Source organism: Schistocerca nitens, chromosome 12 (genome assembly GCF_023898315.1).
Source record: "Schistocerca nitens isolate TAMUIC-IGC-003100 chromosome 12, iqSchNite1.1, whole genome shotgun sequence".
Lineage (NCBI taxonomy): Eukaryota > Metazoa > Arthropoda > Insecta > Orthoptera > Acrididae > Schistocerca > Schistocerca nitens.
Window position 1 is genome coordinate 64,462,500 of NC_064625.1, and position 26,240 is coordinate 64,488,739.

Sequence of the window (26,240 nt, forward strand, 5' to 3'; positions counted from 1 at the left end):
TATCGATTATTGAATTATTGGTCGGTTTGGTGCCTTGGACATGACCGAGGACCTTAAGATTTTGCATGAACCGAGGACTGGCAGCCACGTAACACGAGAAAATGTGAAAAGTGTTAATATGTAGTAAAAACCTTAGAAAATCTCCGTGTTTCGTTATTCACCATCGAATCGATATAACGCGAGATCGTCACATTGGTCGCATTTCTCTCTGAAACGGTTACATTTATGGTCTGCCAGCCCTTGTCGCGTGCTGCGGTATGTGGGGACAATACAAGCAGCACAGTAGAACACAGGAGAAGCATCTAAGTTGATGCAATCGCCCAGTAAGAAGAGCTACATTTATAGTTTTAGCTATCGATTATTGAATTATTGGTCGGTTTGGTGCCTTGGACATGACCGAGGACCTTAAGATTTTGCATGAACCGAGGACTGGCAGCCACGTAACACGAGAAAATGTGAAAAGTGTTAATATGTAGTAAAAACCTTAGAAAATCTCCGTGTTTCGTCATTCACCATCGAATCGATATAACGCGAGATCGTCACATTGGTCGCATTTCTCTCTGAAACGGTTACATTTATGGTCTGCCAGCCCTTGTCGCGTGCTGCGGTATGTGGGGACAATACAAGCAGCACAGTAGAACACAGGAGAAGCATCTAAGTTGATGCAATCGCCCAGTAAGAAGAGCTACATTTATAGTTTTAGTTATCGATTATTGAATTATTGGTCGGTATGTGGGGACAATACAAGCAGCACAGTAGAACACAGGAGAAGCATCTAAGTTGATGCAATCGCCCAGTAAGAAGAGCTACATTTATAGTTTTAGTTATCGATTGTTGAATTATTGGTCGGTTTGGTGCCTTGGACATGACCGAGGACCTTAAGATTTTGCATGAACCGAGGACTGGCAGCCACGTAACACGAGAAAATGTGAAAAGTGTTAATATATAGTAAAAACCTTAGAAAATCTCCGTGTTTCGTCATTCACCATCGAATCGATATAACGCGAGATCGTCACATTGGTCGCATTTCTCTCTGAAACGGTTACATTTATGGTCTGCCAGCCCTTGTCCCGTGCTGCGGTATGTGGGGACAATACAAGCTCACAGTAGAACACAGGAGAAGCATCTAAGTTGATGCAATCGCCCAGTAAGAAGAGCTACATTTATAGTTTTAGTTATCGATTATTGAATTATTGGTCGGTTTGGTGCCTTGGACATGACCGAGGACCTTAAGATTTTGCATGAACCGAGGACTGGCAGCCACGTAACACGAGAAAATGTGAAAAGTGTTAATATGTAGTAAAAACCTTAGAAAATCTCCGTGTTTCGTCATTCACCATCGAATCGATATAACGCGAGATCGTCACATTGGTCGCATTTCTCTCTGAAACGGTTACATTTATGGTCTGCCAGCCCTTGTCGCGTGCTGCGGTATGTGGGGACAATACAAGCTCACAGTAGAACACAGGAGAAGCATCTAAGTTGATGCAATCGCCCAGTAAGAAGAGCTACATTTATAGTTTTAGTTATCGATTATTGAATTATTGGTCGGTTTGGTGCCTTGGACATGACCGAGGACCTTAAGATTTTGCATGAACCGAGTACTGGCAGCCACGTAACACGAGAAAATGTGAAAAGTGTTAATATGTAGTAAAAACCTTAGAAAAACTCCGTGTTTCGTCATTCACCATCGAATCGATATAACGCGAGATCGTCACATTGGTCGCATTTCTCTCTGAAACGGTTACATTTATGGTCTGCCAGCCCTTGTCGCGTGCTGCGGTATGTGGGGACAATACGAGCAGCACAGTAGAACACAGGAGAAGCATCTAAGTTGATGCAATCGCCCAGTAAGAAGAGCTAAATTTATAGTTTTAGTTATCGATTATTGAATTATTGGTCGGTTTGGTGCCTTGGACATGACCGAGGACCTTAAGATTTTGCATGAACCGAGGACTGGTACCCACGTAACACGAGAAAATGTGAAAAGTGTTAATATGTAGTAAAAACCTTAGAAAATCTCCATGTTTCGTCATTCACCATCGAATCGATATAACGCGAGATCGTCACATTGGTCGCATTTCTCTCTGAAACGGTTGCATTTATGGTCTGCCAGCCCTTGTCGCGTGCTGGGTTATGTGGGGACAATACATGCAGCACAGTAGAACACAGGAGAAGCATCTAAGTTGATGCAATCGCCCAGTAAGAAGAGCTACATTTATAGTTTTAGTTATCGATTATTGAATTATTGGTCGGTTTGGTGCCTTGGACATGACCGAGGACCTTAAGATTTTGCATGAACCGAGGACTGGCAGCCACGTAACACGAGAAAATGTGAAAAGTGTTAATATGTAGTAAAAACCTTAGAAAATCTCCGTGTTTCGTCATTCACCATCGAATCGATATAACGCGAGATCGTCACATTGGTCGCATTTCTCTCTGAAACGGTTGCATTTATGGTCTGCCAGCCCTTGTCGCGTGCTGGGTTATGTGGGGACAATACAAGATCACAGTAGAACACAGGAGAAGCATCTAAGTTGATGCAATCGCCCAGTAAGAAGAGCTACATTTATAGTTATCGATTATTGAATTATTGGTCGGTTTGGTGCCTTGGACATGACCGAGGACCTTAAGATTTTGCATGAACCGAGGACTGGTACCCACGTAACACGAAAAATGTGAAAAGTGTTAATATGTAGTAAAAACCTTAGAAAATCTCCGTGTTTCGTCATTCACCATCGAATCGATATAACGCGAGATCGTCACATTGGTCGCATTTCTCTCTGAAACGGTTACATTTATGGTCTGCCAGCCCTTGTCGCGTGCTGCGGTATGTGGGGACAATACAAGCAGCACAGTAGAACACAGGAGAAGCATCTAAGTTGATGCAATCGCCCAGTAAGAAGAGCTACATTTATAGTTTTAGTTATCGATTATTGAATTATTGGTCGGTTTGGTGCCTTGGACATGACCGAGGACCTTAAGATTTTGTATGAACCGAGGACTGGTACCCACGTAACACGAGAAAATGTGAAAAGTGTTAATATGTAGTAAAAACCTTAGAAAATCTCCATGTTTCGTCATTCACCATCGAATCGATATAACGCGAGATCGTCACATTGGTCGCATTTCTCTCTGAAACGGTTGCATTTTTGGTCTGCCAGCCCTTGTCGCGTGCTGGGTTATGTGGGGACAATACATGCAGCACAGTAGAACACAGGAGAAGCATCTAAGTTGAATCAATCGCCCAGTAAGAAGAGCTACATTTATAGTTTTAGTTATCGATTATTGAATTATTGGTCGGTTTGGTGCCTTGGACATGACCGAGGACCTTAAGATTTTCCATGAACCGAGGACTGGCAGCCACGTAACACGAGAAAATGTGAAAAGTGTTAATATGTAGTAAAAACCTTAGAAAATCTCCGTGTTTCGTCATTCACCATCGAATCGATATAACGCGAGATCGTCACATTGGTCGCATTTCTCTCTGAAACGGTTACATTTATGGTCTGCCAGCCCTTGTCGCGTGCTGCGGTATGTGGGGACAATACAAGCAGCACAGTAGAACACAGGAGAAGCATCTAAGTTGATGCAATCGCCCAGTAAGAAGAGCTAAATTTATAGTTTTAGTTATCGATTATTGAATTATTGGTCGGTTTGGTGCCTTGGACATGACCGAGGACCTTAAGATTTTGCATGAACCGAGGACTGGCAGCCACGTAACACGAGAAAATGTGATTAGTGTTAATATGTAGTAAAAACCTTAGAAAATCTCCGTGTTTCGTCATTCACCATCGAATCGATATAACGCGAGATCGTCACATTGGTCGCATTTCTCTTTGAAACGGTTACATTTATGGTCTGCCATTCCTTGTCGCGTGCTGCGGTATGTGGGGACAATACAAGCAGCACAGTAGAACACAGGAGAAGCATCTAAGTTGATGCAATCGCCCAGTAAGAAGAGCTACATTTATAGTTTTAGTTATCGATTATTGAATTATTGGTCGGTTTGGTGCCTTGGACATGACCTAGGACCTTAAGATTTTGCATGAACCGAGGACTGGCAGCCACGTAACACGAGAAAATGTGAAAAGTGTTAATATGTAGTAAAAACCTTAGAAAATCTCCGTGTTTCGTCATTCACCATCGAATCGATATAACGCGAGATCGTCACATTGGTCGCATTTCTCTCTGAAACGGTTACATTTATGGTCTGCCAGCCCTTGTCGCGTGCTGTGGTATGTGGGGACAATACAAGCAGCACAGTAGAACACAGGAGAAGCATCTAAGTTGATGCAATCGCCCAGTAAGAAGAGCTACATTTATAGTTTTAGTTATCGATTATTGAATTATTGGTCGGTTTGGTGCCTTGGACATGACCGAGGACCTTAAGATTTTGCATGAACCGAGGACTGGCAGCCACGTAACACGAGAAAATGTGAAAAGTGTTAATATGTAGTAGAAACCTTAGAAAATCTCCGTGCTTCGTCATTCACCATCGAATCGATATAACGCATGATCGTCACATTGGTCGCATTTCTCTCTGAAACGGTTGCATTTATGGTCTGCCAGCCCTTGTCGCGTGCTGGGTTATTTGGGGACAATACAAGCAGCACAGTAGAACACAGGACAAGCATCTAAGTTGATGCAATCGCCCAGTAAGAAGAGCTACATTTATAGTTTTAGTTATCGATTATTGAATTATTGGTCGGTTTGGTGCCTTGGACATGACCTAGGACCTTAAGATTTTGCATGAACCGAGGACTGGCAGCCACGTAACACGAGAAAATGTGAAAAGTGTTAATATGTAGTAAAAACCTTAGAAAATCTCCGTGTTTCGTCATTCACCATCGAATCGATATAACGCGAGATCGTCACATTGGTCGCATTTCTCTCTGAAACGTTTACATTTATGCTCTGCCAGACCTTGTCGCGTGCTGCGGTATGTGGGGACAATACAAGCAGCACAGTAGAACACAGGAGAAGCATCTAAGTTGATGCAATCGCCCAGTAAGAAGAGCTACATTTATAGTTTTAGTTATCGATTATTGAATTATTGGTCGGTTTGGTGCCTTGGACATGACCGAGGACCTTAAGATTTTGCATGAACCGAGGACTGGCAGCCACGTAACACGAGAAAATGTGAAAAGTGTTAATATGTAGTAAAAACCTTAGAAAATCTCCGTGTTTCCTCATTCACCATCGAATCGATATAACGCGAGATCGTCACATTGGTCGCATTTCTCTCTGAAACGGTTACATTTATGGTCTGCCAGCCCTTGGCGCATGCTGGGTTATGTGGGGACAATACAAGCTCACAGTAGAACACAGGAGAAGCATCTAAGTTGATGCAATCGCCCAGTAAGAAGAGCTACATTTATAGTTTTAGTTATCGATTATTGAATTATTAGTCGGTTTGGTGCCTTGGACATGACCTAGGACCTTAAGATTTTGCATGAACCGAGGACTGGCAGCCACGTAACACGAGAAAATGTGAAAAGTGTTAATATGTAGTAAAAACCTTAGAAAATCTCCGTGTTTCGTCATTCACCATCGAATCGATATAACGCGAGATCGTCACATTGGTCGCATTTCTCTCTGAAACGGTTACATTTATGGTCTGCCAGCCCTTGTCGCGTGCTGGGTTATGTGGGGACAATACAAGCAGCACAGTAGAACACAGGAGAAGCATCTAAGTTGATGCAATCGCCCAGTAAGAAGAGCTACATTTATAGTTTTAGTTATCGATTATTGAATTATTGGTCGGTTTGGTGCCTTGGACATGACCGAGGACCTTAAGATTTTGCATGAACCGAGGACTGGCAGCCACGTAACACGAGAAAATGTGAAAAGTGTTAATATGTAGTAAAAACCTTAGAAAATCTCCGTGTTTCGTCATTCACCATCGAATCGATATAATGCTAGATCGTCACATTGGTCGCATTTCTCTCTGAAACGGTTACATTTATGGTCTGCCAGCCCTTGTCGCGTGCTGCGGTATGTGGGGACAATACAAGCAGCACAGTAGAACACAGGAGAAGCATCTAAGTTGATGCAATCGCCCAGTAAGAAGAGCTACATTTATAGTTTTAGTTATCGATTATTGAATTATTGGTCGGTTTGGTGCCTTGGACATGACCGAGGACCTTAAGATTTTGCATGAACCGAGGACTGGTACCCACGTAACACGAGAAAATGTGAAAAGTGTTAATATGTAGTAGAAACCTTAGAAAATCTCCGTGTTTCGTCATTCACCATCGAATCGATATAACGCGAGATCGTCACATTGGTCGCATTTCTCTCTGAAACGGTTACATTTATGGTCTGCCAGCTCTTGTCGCGTGCTGGGTTATGTGGGGACAATACAAGCAGCACAGTAGAACACAGGAGAAGCATCTAAGTTGATGCAATCGCCCAGTAAGAAGAGCTACATTTATAGTTTTAGTTATCGATTATTGAATTGTTGGTCGGTTTGGTTCCTTGGACATGACCGAGGACCTTAAGATTTTGCATGAACCGAGGACTGGCAGCCACGTAACACGAGAAAATGTGAAAAGTGTTAATATGTAGTAAAAACCTTAGAAAATCTCCGTGTTTCGTCATTCACCATCGAATCGATATAACGCGAGATCGTCACATTGGTAGCATTTCTCTCTGAAACGGTTACATTTATGGTCTGCCAGCCCTTGTCGCGTGCTGCGGTATGTGGGGACAATACAAGCTCACAGTAGAACACAGGAGAAGCATCTAAGTTGATGCAATCGCCCAGTAAGAAGAGCTACATTTATAGTTTTAGTTATCGATTATTGAATTATTGGTCGGTTTGGTGCCTTGGACATGACCAAGGACCTTAAGATTTTGCATGAACCGAGGACTGGCAGCCACGTAACACGAGTAAATGTGAAAAGTGTTAATATGTAGTAAAAACCTTAGAAAATCTCCGTGTTTCGTCATTCACCATCGCATCGATATAACTCGAGATCGTCACATTGGTCGCATTTCTCTCTGAAACGGTTACATTTATGGTCTGCCAGCCCTTGTCGCGTGTTGCGGTATGTGGGGACAATACAAGCAGCACAGTAGAACACAGGAGAAGCATCTAAGTTGATGCAATCGCCCAGTAAGAAGAGCTACATTTATAGTTTTAGTTATCGATTGTTGAATTATTGGTCGGTTTGGTGCCTTGGACATGACCGAGGACCTTAAGATTTTGCATGAACCGAGGACTGGCAGCCACGTAACACGAGAAAATGTGAAAAGTGTTAATATATAGTAAAAACCTTAGAAAATCTCCGTGTTTCGTCATTCACCATCGAATCGATATAACGCGAGATCGTCACATTGGTCGCATTTCTCTCTGAAACGGTTACATTTATGGTCTGCCAGCCCTTGTCCCGTGCTGCGGTATGTGGGGACAATACAAGCTCACAGTAGAACACAGGAGAAGCATCTAAGTTGATGCAATCGCCCAGTAAGAAGAGCTACATTTATAGTTTTAGTTATCGATTATTGAATTATTGGTCGGTTTGGTGCCTTGGACATGACCGAGGACCTTAAGATTTTGCATGAACCGAGGACTGGCAGCCACGTAACACGAGAAAATGTGAAAAGTGTTAATATGTAGTAAAAACCTTAGAAAATCTCCGTGTTTCGTCATTCACCATCGAATCGATATAACGCGAGATCGTCACATTGGTCGCATTTCTCTCTGAAACGGTTACATTTATGGTCTGCCAGCCCTTGTCGCGTGCTGCGGTATGTGGGGACAATACAAGCTCACAGTAGAACACAGGAGAAGCATCTAAGTTGATGCAATCGCCCAGTAAGAAGAGCTACATTTATAGTTTTAGTTATCGATTATTGAATTATTGGTCGGTTTGGTGCCTTGGACATGACCGAGGACCTTAAGATTTTGCATGAACCGAGTACTGGCAGCCACGTAACACGAGAAAATGTGAAAAGTGTTAATATGTAGTAAAAACCTTAGAAAATCTCCGTGTTTCGTCATTCACCATCGAATCGATATAACGCGAGATCGTCACATTGGTCGCATTTCTCTCTGAAACGGTTACATTTATGGTCTGCCAGCCCTTGGCGCGTGCTGGGTTATGTGGGGACAATACAAGCAGCACAGTAGAACACAGGAGAAGCATCTATGTTGATGCAATCGCCCAGTAAGAAGAGCTAAATTTATAGTTTTAGTTATCGATTATTGAATTATTGGCCGGTTTGGTGCCTTGGACATGACCGAGGACCTTAAGATTTTGCATGAACCGAGGACTGGCAGCCACGTAACACGAGAAAATGTGAAAAGTGTTAATATGTAGTAAAAACCTTAGAAAATCTCCGTGTTTCGTCATTCACCATCGAATCGATATAACGCGAGGTCGTCACATTGGTCGCATTTCTCTCTGAAACGGTTACATTTATGGTCTGCCAGCCCTTGTCGCGTGCTGCGGTATGTGGGGACAATACAAGCTCACAGTAGAACACAGGAGAAGCATCTAAGTTGATGCAATCGCCCAGTAAGAAGAGCTACATTTATAGTTTTAGTTATCGATTATTGAATTATTGGTCGGTTTGGTGCCTTGGACATGACCGAGGACCTTAAGATTTTGCATGAACCGAGGACTGGCAGCCCCGTAACACGAGAAAATGTGAAAAGTGTTAATATGTAGTAAAAACCTTAGAAAATCTCCGTGTTTCGTCATTCACCATCGAATCGATATAACGCGAGATCGTCACATTGGTCGCATTTCTCTCTGAAACGGTTACATTTATGGTCTGCCAGCCCTTGTCGCGTGCTGCGGTATGTGGGGACAATACAAGCAGCACAGTAGAACACAGGAGAAGCATCTAAGTTGATGCAATCGCCCAGTAAGAAGAGCTACATTTATAGTTTTAGTTATCGATTATTGAATTATTGGTCGGTTTGGTGCCTTGGACATGACCTAGGACCTTAAAATTTTGCATGAACCGAGGACTGGCAGCCACGTAACACGAGAAAATGTGAAAAGTGTTAATATGTAGTAAAAACCTTAGAAAATCTCCGCGTTTCGTCATTCACCATCGAATCGATATAACGCGAGATCGTCACATTGGTCGCATTTCTCTCTGAAACGGTTGCATTTATGGTCTGCCAGCCCTTGTCGCGTGCTGCGGTATGTGGGGACAATACAAGCAGCACAGTAGAACACAGGAGAAGCATCTAAGTTGATGCAATCGCCCAGTAAGAAGAGCTACATTTATAGTTTTAGTTATCGATTATTGAATTATTGGTCGGTTTGGTGCCTTGGACATGACCGAGGACCTTAAGATTTTGCATGAACCGAGGACTGGTACCCACGTAACACGAGAAAATGTGAAAAGTGTTAATATGTAGTAAAAACCTTAGAAAATCTCCGTGTTTCGTCATTCACCATCGAATCGATATAACGCGAGATCGTCACATTGGTCGCATTTCTCTCTGAAACGGTTACATTTATGGTCTGCCAGCTCTTGTCGCGTGCTGGGTTATGTGGGGACAATACAAGCAGCACAGTAGAACACAGGAGAAGCATCTAAGTTGATGCAATCGCCCAGTAAGAAGAGCTACATTTATAGTTTTAGTTATCGATTATTGAATTGTTTTTCGGTTTGGTGCCTTGGACATGACCGAGGACCTTAAGATTTTGCATGAACCGAGGACTGGCAGCCACGTAACACGAGAAAATATAAAAAGTGTTAATATGTAGTAAAAACCTTAGAAAATATCCGTGTTTCGTCATTCACCATCGAATCGATATAACGCGAGATCGTCACATTGGTCGCATTTCTCTCTGAAACGGTTACATTTATGGTCTGCCAGCCCTTGTCGCGTGCTGCGGTATGTGGGGACAATACAAGCTCACAGTAGAACACAGGAGAAGCATCTAAGTTGATGCAATCGCCCAGTAAGAAGAGCTACATTTATAGTTTTAGTTATCGATTATTGAATTATTGGTCGGTTTGGTGCCTTGGACATGACCGAGGACCTTAAGATTTTGCATGAAACGAGGACTGGCAGCCACGTAACACGAGTAAATGTGAAAAGTGTTAATATGTAGTAAAAACCTTAGAAAATCTCCGTGTTTCGTCATTTACCATCGCATCGATATAACGCGAGATCGTCACATTGGTCGCATTTCTCTCTGAAACGGTTACATTTATGGTCTGCCAGCCCTTGTCGCGTGCTGCGGTATGTGGGGACAATACAAGCAGCACAGTAGAACACAGGAGAAGCATCTAAGTTGATGCAATCGCCCAGTAAGAAGAGCTACATTTATAGTTTTAGTTATCGATTATTGAATTATTGGTCGGTTTGGTGCCTTGGACATGACCGAGGACCTTAAGATTTTGCATGAACCGAGGACTGGCAGCCACGTAACACGAGAAAATGTGAAAAGTGTTAATATGTAGTAAAAACCTTAGAAAATCTCCGTGTTTCGTCATTCACCATCGAATCGATATAACGCGAGATCGTCACATTGGTCGCATTTCTCTCTGAAACGGTTACATTTATGGTCTGCCAGCCCTTGGCGCGTGCTGGGTTATGTGGGGACAATACAAGCAGCACAGTAGAACACAGGAGAAGCATCTAAGTTGATGCAATCGCCCAGTAAGAAGAGCTACATTTATAGTTTTAGTTATCGATTATTGAATTATTGGTCGGTTTGGTGCCTTGGACATGACCGAGGACCTTAAGATTTTCCATGAACCGAGGACTGGCAGCCACGTAACACGAGAAAATGTGAAAAGTGTTAATATGTAGTAAAAACCTTAGAAAATCTCCATGTTTCGTCATTCACCATCGAATCGATATAACGCGACATCGTCACATTGGTCGCATTTCTCTCTGAAACGGTTACATTTATGGTCTGCCAGCCCTTGGCGCGTGCTGGGTTATGTGGGGACAATACAAGCAGCACAGTAGAACACAGGAGAAGCATCTAAGTTGATGCAATCGCCCAGTAAGAAGAGCTACATTTATAGTTTTAGTTATCGATTATTGAATTATTGGTCGGTTTGGTGCCTTGGACATGACCGAGGACCTTAAGATTTTGCATGAACCGAGGACTGGCAGCCACGTAACACGAGAAAATGTGAAAAGTGTTAATATGTAGTAAAAACCTTAGAAAATCTCCGTGTTTCGTCAATCACCATCGAATCGATATAACGCGAGATCGTCACATTGGTCGCATTTCTCTCTGAAACGGTTACATTTATGGTCTGCCAGCCCTTGTCGCGTGCTGCGGTATGTGGGGACAATACAAGCTCACAGTAGAACACAGGACAAGCATCTAAGTTGATGCAATCGCCCAGTAAGAAGAGCTACATTTATAGTTTTAGTTATCGATTATTGAATTATTGGTCGGTTTGGTGCCTTGGACATGACCGAGGACCTTAAGATTTTGCATGAACCGAGGACTGGCAGCCACGTAACACGAAAAATGTGAAAAGTGTTAATATGTAGTAAAAACCTTAGAAAATCTCCGTGTTTCGTCATTCACCATCGAATCGATATAACGCGAGATCGTCACATTGGTCGCATTTCTCTCTGAAACGGTTACATTTATGGTCTGCCAGCCCTTGTCGCGTGCTGCGGTATGTGGGGACAATACAAGCAGCACAGTAGAACACAGGAGAAGCATCTAAGTTGATGCAATCGCCCAGTAAGAAGAGCTACATTTATAGTTTTAGTTATCGATTATTGAATTATTGGTCGGTTTGGTGCCTTGGACATGACCGAGGACCTTAAGTTTTTGCATGAACCGAGGACTGGCAGCCACGTAACACGAGAAAATGTGAAAAGTGTTAATATGTAGTAAAAACCTTAGAAAATCTCCGTGTTTCGTCATTCACCATCGAATCGATATAACGCGAGATCGTCACATTGGTCGCATTTCTCTCTGTAACGGTTACATTTATGGTCTGCCAGCCCTTGTCGCGTGCTGGGTTATGTGGGGACAATACAAGCAGCACAGTAGAACACAGGAGAAGCATCTAAGTTGATGCAATCGCCCAGTAAGAAGAGCTACATTTATAGTTTTAGTTATCGATTATTGAATTATTGGTCGGTTTGGTGCCTTGGACATGACCGAGGACCTTAAGATTTTGCATGAACCGAGGACTGGTACCCACGTAACACGAGAAAATGTGAAAAGTGTTAATATGTAGTAAAAACCTTAGAAAATCTCCGTGTTTCGTCATTCACCATCGAATCGATATAACGCGAGATCGTCACATTGGTCGCATTTCTCTCTGAAACGGTTACATTTATGGTCTGCCAGCTCTTGTCGCGTGCTGGGTTATGTGGGGACAATACAAGCAGCACAGTAGAACACAGGAGAAGCATCTAAGTTGATGCAATCGCCCAGTAAGAAGAGCTACATTTATAGTTTTAGTTATCGATTATTGAATTGTTTTTCGGTTTGGTGCCTTGGACATGACCGAGGACCTTAAGATTTTGCATGAACCGAGGACTGGCAGCCACGTAACACGAGAAAATATAAAAAGTGTTAATATGTAGTAAAAACCTTAGAAAATATCCGTGTTTCGTCATTCACCATCGAATCGATATAACGCGAGATCGTCACATTGGTCGCATTTCTCTCTGAAACGGTTACATTTATGGTCTGCCAGCCCTTGTCGCGTGCTGCGGTATGTGGGGACAATACAAGCTCACAGTAGAACACAGGAGAAGCATCTAAGTTGATGCAATCGCCCAGTAAGAAGAGCTACATTTATAGTTTTAGTTATCGATTATTGAATTATTGGTCGGTTTGGTGCCTTGGACATGACCGAGGACCTTAAGATTTTCCATGAACCGAGGACTGGCAGCCACGTAACACGAGAAAATGTGAAAAGTGTTAATATGTAGTAAAAACCTTAGAAAATCTCCGTGTTTCGTCATTCACCATCGAATCGATATAACGCGAGATCGTCACATTGGTCGCATTTCTCTCTGAAACGGTTACATTTATGGTCTGCCAGCCCTTGGCGCGTGCTGGGTTATGTGGGGACAATACAAGCAGCACAGTAGAACACAGGAGAAGCATCTAAGTTGATGCAATCGCCCAGTAAGAAGAGCTACATTTATAGTTTTAGTTATCGATTATTGAATTATTGGTCGGTTTGGTGCCTTGGACATGACCGAGGACCTTAAGATTTTCCATGAACCGAGGACTGGCAGCCACGTAACACGAGAAAATGTGAAAAGTGTTAATATGTAGTAAAAACCTTAGAAAATCTCCGTGTTTCGTCATTCACCATCGAATCGATATAACGCGAGATCGTCACATTGGTCGCATTTCTCTCTGAAACGGTTACATTTATGGTCTGCCAGCCCTTGGCGCGTGCTGGGTTATGTGGGGACAATACAAGCAGCACAGTAGAACACAGGAGAAGCATCTAAGTTGATGCAATCGCCCAGTAAGAAGAGCTACATTTATAGTTTTAGTTATCGATTATTGAATTATTGGTCGGTTTGGTGCCTTGGACATGACCGAGGACCTTAAGATTTTGCATGAACCGAGGACTGGCAGCCACGTAACACGAGAAAATGTGAAAAGTGTTAATATGTAGTAAAAACCTTAGAAAATCTCCGTGTTTCGTCAATCACCATCGAATCGATATAACGCGAGATCGTCACATTGGTCGCATTTCTCTCTGAAACGGTTACATTTATGGTCTGCCAGCCCTTGTCGCGTGCTGCGGTATGTGGGGACAATACAAGCTCACAGTAGAACACAGGAGAAGCATCTAAGTTGATGCAATCGCCCAGTAAGAAGAGCTACATTTATAGTTTTAGTTATCGATTATTGAATTATTGGTCGGTTTGGTGCCTTGGACATGACCGAGGACCTTAAGATTTTGCATGAACCGAGGACTGGCAGCCACGTAACACGAAAAATGTGAAAAGTGTTAATATGTAGTAAAAACCTTAGAAAATCTCCGTGTTTCGTCATTCACCATCGAATCGATATAACGCGAGATCGTCACATTGGTCGCATTTCTCTCTGAAACGGTTACATTTATGGTCTGCCAGCCCTTGTCGCGTGCTGCGGTATGTGGGGACAATACAAGCAGCACAGTAGAACACAGGAGAAGCATCTAAGTTGATGCAATCGCCCAGTAAGAAGAGCTACATTTATAGTTTTAGTTATCGATTATTGAATTATTGGTCGGTTTGGTGCCTTGGACATGACCGAGGACCTTAAGTTTTTGCATGAACCGAGGACTGGCAGCCACGTAACACGAGAAAATGTGAAAAGTGTTAATATGTAGTAAAAACCTTAGAAAATCTGCGTGTTTCGTCATTCACCATCGAATCGATATAACGCGAGATCGTCACATTGGTCGCATTTCTCTCTGTAACGGTTACATTTATGGTCTGCCAGCCCTTGTCGCGTGCTGGGTTATGTGGGGACAATACAAGCAGCACAGTAGAACACAGGAGAAGCATCTAAGTTGATGCAATCGCCCAGTAAGAAGAGCTACATTTATAGTTTTAGTTATCGATTATTGAATTATTGGTCGGTTTGGTGCCTTGGACATGACCGAGGACCTTAAGATTTTGCATGAACCGAGGACTGGCAGCCACGTAACACGAGAAAATGTGAAAAGTGTTAATATGTAGTAAAAACCTTAGAAAATCTCCGTGTTTCGTCATTCACCATCGAATCGATATAACGCGAGATCGTCACATTGGTCGCATTTCTCTCTGAAACGGTTACATTTATGGTCTGCCAGCCCTTGTCGCGTGCTGCGGTATGTGGGGACAATACAAGCTCACAGTAGAACACAGGAGAAGCATCTAAGTTGATGCAATCGCCCAGTAAGAAGAGCTACATTTATAGTTTTAGTTATCGGTTATTGAATTATTGGTCGGTTTGGTGCCTTGGACATGACCGAGGACCTTAAGATTTTGCATGAACCGAGGACTGGCAGCCACGTAACACGAAAAATGTGAAAAGTGTTAATATGTAGTAAAAACCTTAGAAAATCTCCGTGTTTCGTCATTCACCATCGAATCGATATAACGCGAGATCGTCACATTGGTCGCATTTCTCTCTGAAACGGTTACATTTATGGTCTGCCAGCCCTTGTCGCGTGCTGCGGTATGTGGGGACAATACAAGCTCACAGTAGAACACAGGAGAAGCATCTAAGTTGATGCAATCGCCCAGTAAGAAGAGCTACATTTATAGTTTTAGTTATCGATTATTGAATTATTGGTCGGTTTGGTGCCTTGGACATGACCGAGGACCTTAAGATTTTGCATGAACCGAGGACTGGCAGCCACGTAACACGAGAAAATGTGAAAAGTGTTAATATGTAGTAAAAACCTTAGAAAATCTCCGTGTTTCGTCATTCACCATCGAATCGATATAACGCGAGATCGTCACATTGGTCGCATTTCTCTCTGAAACGGTTACGTTTATGGTCTGCCAGCCTTGTCGCGTGCTGCGGTATGTGGGGACAATACAAGCTCACAGTAGAACACAGGAGAAGCATCTAAGTTGATGCAATCGCCCAGTAAGAAGAGCTACATTTATAGTTTTAGTTATCGATTATTGAATTATTGGTCGGTTTGGTGCCTTGGACATGACCGAGGACCTTAAGATTTTGCATGAACCGACGACTGGCAGCCACGTAACACGAGGAAATGTGAAAAGTGTTAATATGTAGTAAAAACCTTAGAAAATCTCCGTGTTTCGTCATTCACCATCGAATCGATATAACGCGAGATCGTCACATTGGTCTGCCAGACCTTGTCGCGTGCTGCGGTATGTGGGGACAATACAAGCAGCACAGTAGAACACAGGAGAAGCATCTAAGTTGATGCAATCGCCCAGTAAGAAGAGCTACATTTATAGTTTTAGTTATCGATTATTGAATTATTGGTCGGTTTGGTGCCTTGGACATGACCGAGGACCTTAAGATTTTGCATGAACCGAGGACTGCCAGCCACGTAACACGAGAAAATGTGAAAAGTGTTAATATGTAGTAAAAACCTTAGAAAATCTCCGTGTTTCGTCATTCACCATCGAATCGATATAACGCGAGATCGTCACATTGGTCGCATTTCTCTCTGAAACGGTTACATTTATGGTCTGCCAGCCCTTGGCGCGTGCTGCGGTATGTGGGGACAATACAAGCAGCACAGTAGAACACAGGAGAAGCATCTAAGTTGATGCAATCGCCCAGTAAGAAGAGCTAAATTTATAGTTTTAGTTATCGATTATTGAATTATTGGTCGGTTTGGTGCCTTGGACATGACCGAGGACCTTAAGATTTTGCATGAACCGAGGACTGGCAGCCACGTAACACGAGAAAATGTGAAAAGTGTTAATATGTAGTAAAAACCTTAGAAAATCTCCGTGTTTCGTCATTCACCATCGAATCGATATAACGCGAGGTCGTCACATTGGTCGCATTTCTCTCTGAAACGGTTACATTTATGGTCTGCCAGCCCTTGTCGCGTGCTGCGGTATGTGGGGACAATACAAGCAGCACAGTAGAACACAGGAGAAGCATCTAAGTTGATGCAATCGCCCAGTAAGAAGAGCTAAATTTATAGTTTTAGTTATCGATTATTGAATTATTGGTCGGTTTGGTGCCTTGGACATGACCGAGGACCTTAAGATTTTGCATGAACCGAGGACTGGCAGCCACGTAACACGAGAAAATGTGAAAAGTGTTAATATGTAGTAAAAACCTTAGAAAATCTCCGTGTTTCGTCATTCACCATCGAATCGATATAACGCGAGGTCGTCACATTGGTCGCATTTCTCTCTGAAACGGTTACATTTATGGTCTGCCAGCCCTTGTCGCGTGCTGCGGTATGTGGGGACAATACAAGCAGCACAGTAGAACACAGGAGAAGCATCTAAGTTGATGCAATCGCCCAGTAAGAAGAGCTACATTTATAGTTTTAGTTATCGATTATTGAATTATTGGTCGGTTTGGTGCCTTGGACATGACCGAGGACCTTAAGATTTTGCATGAACCGAGGACTGGCAGCCACGTAACACGAGAAAATGTGAAAAGTGTTAATATGTAGTAAAAACCTTAGAAAATCTCCGTGTTTCGTCATTCACCATCGAATCGATATAACGCGAGATCGTCACATTGGTCGCATTTCTCTCTGAAACGGTTACATTTATGGTCTGCCAGCCCTTGTCGCGTGCTGCGGTATGTGGGGACAATACAAGCTCACAGTAGAACACAGGAGAAGCATCTAAGTTGATGCAAACGCCCAGTAAGAAGAGCTACATTTATAGTTTTAGTTATCGATTATTGAATTATTGGTCGGTTTGGTGCCTTGGACATGACCGAGGACCTTAAGTTTTTGCATGAACCGAGGACTGGCAGCCACGTAACACGAGAAAATGTGAAAAGTGTTAATATGTAGTAAAAACCTTAGAAAATCTCCGTGTTTCGTCATTCACCATCGAATCGATATAACGCGAGATCGTCACATTGGTCGCATTTCTCTCTGAAACGGTTACATTTATGGTCTGCCAGCCCTTGTCGCGTGCTGCGGTATGTGGGGACAATACAAGCAGCACAGTAGAACACAGGAGAAGCATCTAAGTTGATGCAATCGCCCAGTAAGAAGAGCTACATTTATAGTTTTAGTTATCGATTATTGAATTATTGGTCGGTTTGGTGCCTTGGACATGACCGAGGACCTTAAGATTTTGCATGAACCGAGGACTGGCAGCCACGTAACACGAGAAAATGTGAAAAGTGTTAATATGTAGTAAAAACCTTAGAAAATCTCCGTGTTTCGTCATTCACCATCGAATCGATATAACGCGAGATCGTCACATTGGTCGCATTTCTCTCTGAAACGGTTACATTTATGGTCTGCCAGCCCTTGTCGCGTGCTGCGGTATGTGGGGACAATACATGCTCACAGTAGAACACAGGAGAAGCATCTAAGTTGATGCAATCGCCCAGTAAGAAGAGCTACATTTATAGTTTTAGTTATCGATTATTGAATTATTGGTCGGTTTGGTGCCTTGGACATGACCGAGGACCTTAAGGTTTTGCATGAACCGAGGACTGGCAGCCACGTAACACGAGAAAATGTGAAAAGTGTTAATATGCAGTAAAAACCTTAGAAAATCTCCGTGTTTCGTCATTCACCATCGAATCGATATAACGCGAGATCGTCACATTGGTCGCATTTCTCTCTGAAACGGTTACATTTATGGTCTGCCAGCCCTTGTCGCGTGCTGCGGTATGTGGGGACAATACAAGCAGCACAGTAGAACACAGGAGAAGCATCTAAGTTGAAGCAATCGCCCAGTAAGAAGAGCTACATTTATAGTTTTAGCTATCGATTATTGAATTATTGGTCGGTTTGGTGCCTTGGACATGACCGAGGACCTTAAGTTTTTGCATGAACCGAGGACTGGCAGCCACGTAACACGAGAAAATGTGAAAAGTGTTAATATGTGGTAAAAACCTTAGAAAATCTCCGTGTTTCGTCATTCACCATCGAATCGATATCACGCGAGATCGTCACATTGGTCGCATTTCTCTCTGAAACGGTTACATTTATGGTCTGCCAGCCCTTGTCGCGTGCTGCGGTATGTGGGGACAATACAAGCAGCACAGTAGAACACAGGAGAAGCATCTAAGTTGATGCAATCGCCCAGTAAGAAGAGCTACATTTATAGTTTTAGTTATCGATTATTGAATTATTGGTCGGTTTGGTGCCTTGGACATGACCTAGGACCTTAAGATTTTGCATGAACCGAGGACTGGCGGCCACGTAACACGAGAAAATGTGAAAAGTGTTAATATGTAGTAAAAACCTTAGAAAATCTCCGTGTTTCGTCATTCACCATCGAATCGATATAACGCGAGATCGTCACATTGGTCGCATTTCTCTCTGAAACGGTTGCATTTATGGTCTGCCAGCCCTTGTCGCGTGCTGGGTTATGTGGGGACAATACAAGCAGCACAGTAGAACACTGGAGAAGCATCTAAGTTGATGCAATCGCCCAGTAAGAAGAGCTACATTTATAGTTTTAGTTATCGATTATTGAATTATTGGTCGGTTTGGTGCCTTGGACATGACCAAGGACCTTAAGATTTTGCATGAACCGAGGACTGGCAGCCACGTAACACGAGAAATTGTGAAAAGTGTTAATATGTAGTAAAAACCTTAGAAAATCTCCGTGTTTCGTCATTCACCATCGAATCGATATAACGCGAGATCGTCACATTGGTCGCATTTCTCTCCGAAACGGTTACATTTATGGTCTGCCAGCCCTTGTCGCGTGCTGCGGTATGTGGGGACAATACAAGCAGCACAGTAGAACACAGGAGAAGCATCTAAGTTGATGCAATCGCCCAGTAAGAAGAGCTACATTTATAGTTTTAGTTATCGATTATTGAATTATTGGTCGGTTTGGTGCCTTGGACATGACCGAGGACCTTAAGATTTTGCATGAACCGAGGACTGGCAGCCACGTAACACGAGAAAATGTGAAAAGTGTTAATATGTAGTAAAAACCTTAGAAAATCTCCGTGTTTCGTCATTCACCATCGAATCGATATAACGCGAGATCGTCACATTGGTCGCATTTCTCTCTGAAACGGTTACATTTATGGTCTGCCAGCCCTTGGCGCGTGCTGGGTTATGTGGGGACAATACAAGCAGCACAGTAGAACACAGGAGAAGCATCTAAGTTGATGCAATCGCCCAGTAAGAAGAGCTACATTTATAGTTTTAGTTATCGATTATTGAATTATTGGTCGGTTTGGTGCCTTGGACATGACCGAGGACCTTAAGATTTTGCATGAACCGAGGACTGGCAGCCACGTAACACGAAAAATGTGAAAAGTGTTAATATGTTAATATGTAGTAAAAACCTTAGAAAATCTCCGTGTTTCGTCATTCACCATCGAATCGATATAACGCGAGATCGTCACATTGGTCGCATTTCTCTCTGAAACGGTTACATTTATGGTCTGCCAGCCCTTGTCGCGTGCTGCGGTATGTGGGGACAATACAAGCAGCACAGTAGAACACAGGAGAAGCATCTAAGTTGATGCAATCGCCCAGTAAGAAGAGCTACATTTATAGTTTTAGTTATCGATTATTGAATTATTGGTCGGTTTGGTGCCTTGGACATGACCGACAACCTTAAGATTTTGCATGAACCGAGGACTGGCAGCCACGTAACACGAGAAAATGTGAAAAGTGTTAATATGTAGTAAAAACCTTAGAAAATCTCCGTGTTTCGTCATTCACCATCGAATCGATATAACGCGAGATCGTCACATTGGTCGCATTTCTCTCTGAAACGGTTACATTTATGGTCTGCCAGCCCTTGTCGCGTGCTGCGGTATGTGGGGACAATACAAGCTCACAGTAGAACACAGGAGAAGCATCTAAGTTGATGCAATCGCCCAGTAAGAAGAGCTACATTTATAGTTTTAGTTATCGATTATTGAATTATTGGTCGGTTTGGTGCCTTGGACATGACCGAGGACCTTAAGATTTTGCATGAACCGAGGACTGGCAGCCACGTAACACGAGAAAATGTGAAAAGTGTTAATATGTAGTAAAAACCTTAGAAAATCTCCGTGTTTCGTCATTCACCATCGAATCGATATAACGCGAGATCGTCACATTGGTCGCATTTCTCTCTGAAACGGTTACATTTATGGTCTGCCAGCCCTTGGCGCGTGCTGGGTTATGTGGGGACAATACAAGCAGCACAGTAGAACACAGGAGAAGCATCTAAGTTGATGCAATCGCCCAGTAAGAAGAGCTACATTTATAGTTTTAGTTATCGATTATTGAATTATTGGTCGGTTTGGTGCCTTGGACATGACCGAGGACCTTAAGATTTTGCATGAACCGAGGACTGGCAGCCACGTAACACGAGAAAATGTGAAAAGTGTTAATATGTAGTAAAAACCTTAGAAAATCTCCGTGTTTCGTCATTCACAATCGAATCGATATAACGCGAGGTCGTCACATTGGTCGCATTTCTCTCTGAAACGGTTACATTTATGGTCTGCCAGCCCTTGTCGCGTGCTGCGGTATGTGGGGACAATACAAGCTCACAGTAGAACACAGGAGAAGCATCTAAGTTGATGCAATCGCCCAGTAAGAAGAGCTACATTTATAGTTTTAGTTATCGATTATTGAATTATTGGTCGGTTTGGTGCCTTGGACATGACCGAGGACCTTAAGATTTTGCATGAACCGAGGACTGGCAGCCCCGTAACACGAGAAAATGTGAAAAGTGTTAATATGTAGTAAAAACCTTAGAAAATCTCCGTGTTTCGTCATTCACCATCGAATCGATATAACGCGAGATCGTCACATTGGTCGCATTTCTCTCTGAAACGGTTACATTTATGGTCTGCCAGCCCTTGTCGCGTGCTGCGGTATGTGGGGACAATACAAGCAGCACAGTAGAACACAGGAGAAGCATCTAAGTTGATGCAATCGCCCAGTAAGAAGAGCTACATTTATAGTTTTAGCTATCGATTATTGAATTATTGGTCGGTTTGGTGCCTTGGACATGACCGAGGACCTTAAGTTTTTGCATGAACCGAGGACTGGCAGCCACGTAACACGAGAAAATGTGAAAAGTGTTAATATGTGGTAAAAACCTTAGAAAATCTCCGTGTTTCGTCATTCACCATCGAATCGATATCACGCGAGATCGTCACATTGGTCGCATTTCTCTCTGAAACGGTTACATTTATGGTCTGCCAGCCCTTGTCGCGTGCTGCGGTATGTGGGGACAATACAAGCAGCACAGTAGAACACAGGAGAAGCATCTAAGTTGATGCAATCGCCCAGTAAGAAGAGCTACATTTATAGTTTTAGTTATCGATTATTGAATTATTGGTCGGTTTGGTGCCTTGGACATGACCTAGGACCTTAAGATTTTGCATGAACCGAGGACTGGCGGCCACGTAACACGAGAAAATGTGAAAAGTGTTAATATGTAGTAAAAACCTTAGAAAATCTCCGTGTTTCGTCATTCACCATCGAATCGATATAACGCGAGATCGTCACATTGGTCGCATTTCTCTCTGAAACGGTTGCATTTATGGTCTGCCAGCCCTTGTCGCGTGCTGGGTTATGTGGGGACAATACAAGCAGCACAGTAGAACACTGGAGAAGCATCTAAGTTGATGCAATCGCCCAGTAAGAAGAGCTACATTTATAGTTTTAGTTATCGATTATTGAATTATTGGTCGGTTTGGTGCCTTGGACATGACCAAGGACCTTAAGATTTTGCATGAACCGAGGACTGGCAGCCACGTAACACGAGAAAATGTGAAAAGTGTTAATATGTAGTAAAAACCTTAGAAAATCTCCGTGTTTCGTCATTCACCATCGAATCGATATAACGCGAGATCGTCACATTGGTCGCATTTCTCTCCGAAACGGTTACATTTATGGTCTGCCAGCCCTTGTCGCGTGCTGCGGTATGTGGGGACAATACAAGCAGCACAGTAGAACACAGGAGAAGCATCTAAGTTGATGCAATCGCCCAGTAAGAAGAGCTACATTTATAGTTTTAGTTATCGATTATTGAATTATTGGTCGGTTTGGTGCCTTGGACATGACCGAGGACCTTAAGATTTTGCATGAACCGAGGACTGGCAGCCACGTAACACGAGAAAATGTGAAAAGTGTTAATATGTAGTAAAAACCTTAGAAAATCTCCGTGTTTCGTCATTCACCATCGAATCGATATAACGCGAGATCGTCACATTGGTCGCATTTCTCTCTGAAACGGTTACATTTATGGTCTGCCAGCCCTTGGCGCGTGCTGGGTTATGTGGGGACAATACAAGCAGCACAGTAGAACACAGGAGAAGCATCTAAGTTGATGCAATCGCCCAGTAAGAAGAGCTACATTTATAGTTTTAGTTATCGATTATTGAATTATTGGTCGGTTTGGTGCCTTGGACATGACCGAGGACCTTAAGATTTTGCATGAACCGAGGACTGGCAGCCACGTAACACGAGAAAATGTGAAAAGTGTTAATATGTAGTAAAAACCTTAGAAAATCTCCGTGTTTCGTCATTCACAATCGAATCGATATAACGCGAGGTCGTCACATTGGTCGCATTTCTCTCTGAAACGGTTACATTTATGGTCTGCCAGCCCTTGTCGCGTGCTGCGGTATGTGGGGACAATACAAGCTCACAGTAGAACACAGGAGAAGCATCTAAGTTGATGCAATCGCCCAGTAAGAAGAGCTACATTTATAGTTTTAGTTATCGATTATTGAATTATTGGTCGGTTTGGTGCCTTGGACATGACCGAGGACCTTAAGATTTTGCATGAACCGAGGACTGGCAGCCCCGTAACACGAGAAAATGTGAAAAGTGTTAATATGTAGTAAAAACCTTAGAAAATCTCCGTGTTTCGTCATTCACCATCGAATCGATATAACGCGAGATCGTCACATTGGTCGCATTTCTCTCTGAAACGGTTACATTTATGGTCTGCCAGCCCTTGTCGCGTGCTGCGGTATGTGGGGACAATACAAGCAGCACAGTAGAACACAGGAGAAGCATCTAAGTTGATGCAATCGCCCAGTAAGAAGAGCTACATTTATAGTTTTAGCTATCGATTATTGAATTATTGGTCGGTTTGGTGCCTTGGACATGACCGAGGACCTTAAGTTTTTGCATGAACCGAGGACTGGCAGCCACGTAACACGAGAAAATGTGAAAAGTGTTAATATGTGGTAAAAACCTTAGAAAATCTCCGTGTTTCGTCATTCACCATCGAATCGATATCACGCGAGATCGTCACATTGGTCGCATTTCTCTCTGAAACGGTTACATTTATGGTCTGCCAGCCCTTGTCGCGTGCTGCGGTATGTGGGGACAATACAAGCAGCACAGTAGAACACAGGAGAAGCATCTAAGTTGATGCAATCGCCCAGTAAGAAGAGCTACATTTATAGTTTTAGTTATCGATTATTGAATTATTGGTCGGTTTGGTGCCTTGGACATGACCTAGGACCTTAAGATTTTGCATGAACCGAGGACTGGCGGCCACGTAACACGAGAAAATGTGAAAAGTGTTAATATGTAGTAAAAACCTTAGAAAATCTCCGTGTTTCGTCATTCACCATCGAATCGATATAACGCGAGATCGTCACATTGGTCGCATTTCTCTCTGAAACGGTTGCATTTATGGTCTGCCAGCCCTTGTCGCGTGCTGGGTTATGTGGGGACAATACAAGCAGCACAGTAGAACACTGGAGAAGCATCTAAGTTGATGCAATCGCCCAGTAAGAAGAGCTACATTTATAGTTTTAGTTATCGATTATTGAATTATTGGTCGGTTTGGTGCCTTGGACATGACCAAGGACCTTAAGATTTTGCATGAACCGAGGACTGGCAGCCACGTAACACGAGAAAATGTGAAAAGTGTTAATATGTAGTAAAAACCTTAGAAAATCTCCGTGTTTCGTCATTCACCATCGAATCGATATAACGCGAGATCGTCACATTGGTCGCATTTCTCTCCGAAACGGTTACATTTATGGTCTGCCAGCCCTTGTCGCGTGCTGCGGTATGTGGGGACAATACAAGCAGCACAGTAGAACACAGGAGAAGCATCTAAGTTGATGCAATCGCCCAGTAAGAAGAGCTACATTTATAGTTTTAGTTATCGATTATTGAATTATTGGTCGGTTTGGTGCCTTGGACATGACCGAGGACCTTAAGATTTTGCATGAACCGAGGACTGGCAGCCACGTAACACGAGAAAATGTGAAAAGTGTTAATATGTAGTAAAAACCTTAGAAAATCTCCGTGTTTCGTCATTCACCATCGAATCGATATAACGCGAGATCGTCACATTGGTCGCATTTCTCTCTGAAACGGTTACATTTATGGTCTGCCAGCCCTTGGCGCGTGCTGGGTTATGTGGGGACAATACAAGCAGCACAGTAGAACACAGGAGAAGCATCTAAGTTGATGCAATCGCCCAGTAAGAAGAGCTACATTTATAGTTTTAGTTATCGATTATTGAATTATTGGTCGGTTTGGTGCCTTGGACATGACCGAGGACCTTAAGATTTTGCATGAACCGAGGACTGGCAGCCACGTAACACGAAAAATGTGAAAAGTGTTAATATGTTAATATGTAGTAAAAACCTTAGAAAATCTCCGTGTTTCGTCATTCACCATCGAATCGATATAACGCGAGATCGTCACATTGGTCGCATTTCTCTCTGAAACGGCTACATTTATGGTCTGCCAGCCCTTGTCGCGTGCTGCGGTATGTGGGGACAATACAAGCAGCACAGTAGAACACAGGAGAAGCATCTAAGTTGATGCAATCGCCCAGTAAGAAGAGCTACATTTATAGTTTTAGTTATCGATTATTGAATTATTGGTCGGTTTGGTGCCTTGGACATGACCGACAACCTTAAGATTTTGCATGAACCGAGGACTGGCAGCCACGTAACACGAGAAAATGTGAAAAGTGTTAATATGTAGTAAAAACCTTAGAAAATCTCCGTGTTTCGTCATTCACCATCGAATCGATATAACGCGAGATCGTCACATTGGTCGCATTTCTCTCTGAAACGGTTACATTTATGGTCTGCCAGCCCTTGTCGCGTGCTGCGGTATGTGGGGACAATACAAGCTCACAGTAGAACACAGGAGAAGCATCTAAGTTGATGCAATCGCCCAGTAAGAAGAGCTACATTTATAGTTTTAGTTATCGATTATTGAATTATTGGTCGGTTTGGTGCCTTGGACATGACCGAGGACCTTAAGATTTTGCATGAACCGAGGACTGGCAGCCACGTAACACGAGAAAATGTGAAAAGTGTTAATATGTAGTAAAAACCTTAGAAAATCTCCGTGTTTCGTCATTCACCATCGAATCGATATAACGCGAGATCGTCACATTGGTCGCATTTCTCTCTGAAACGGTTACATTTATGGTCTGCCAGCCCTTGGCGCGTGCTGGGTTATGTGGGGACAATACAAGCAGCACAGTAGAACACAGGAGAAGCATCTAAGTTGATGCAATCGCCCAGTAAGAAGAGCTACATTTATAGTTTTAGTTATCGATTATTGAATTATTGGTCGGTTTGGTGCCTTGGACATGACCGAGGACCTTAAGATTTTGCATGAACCGAGGACTGGCAGCCACGTAACACGAGAAAATGTGAAAAGTGTTAATATGT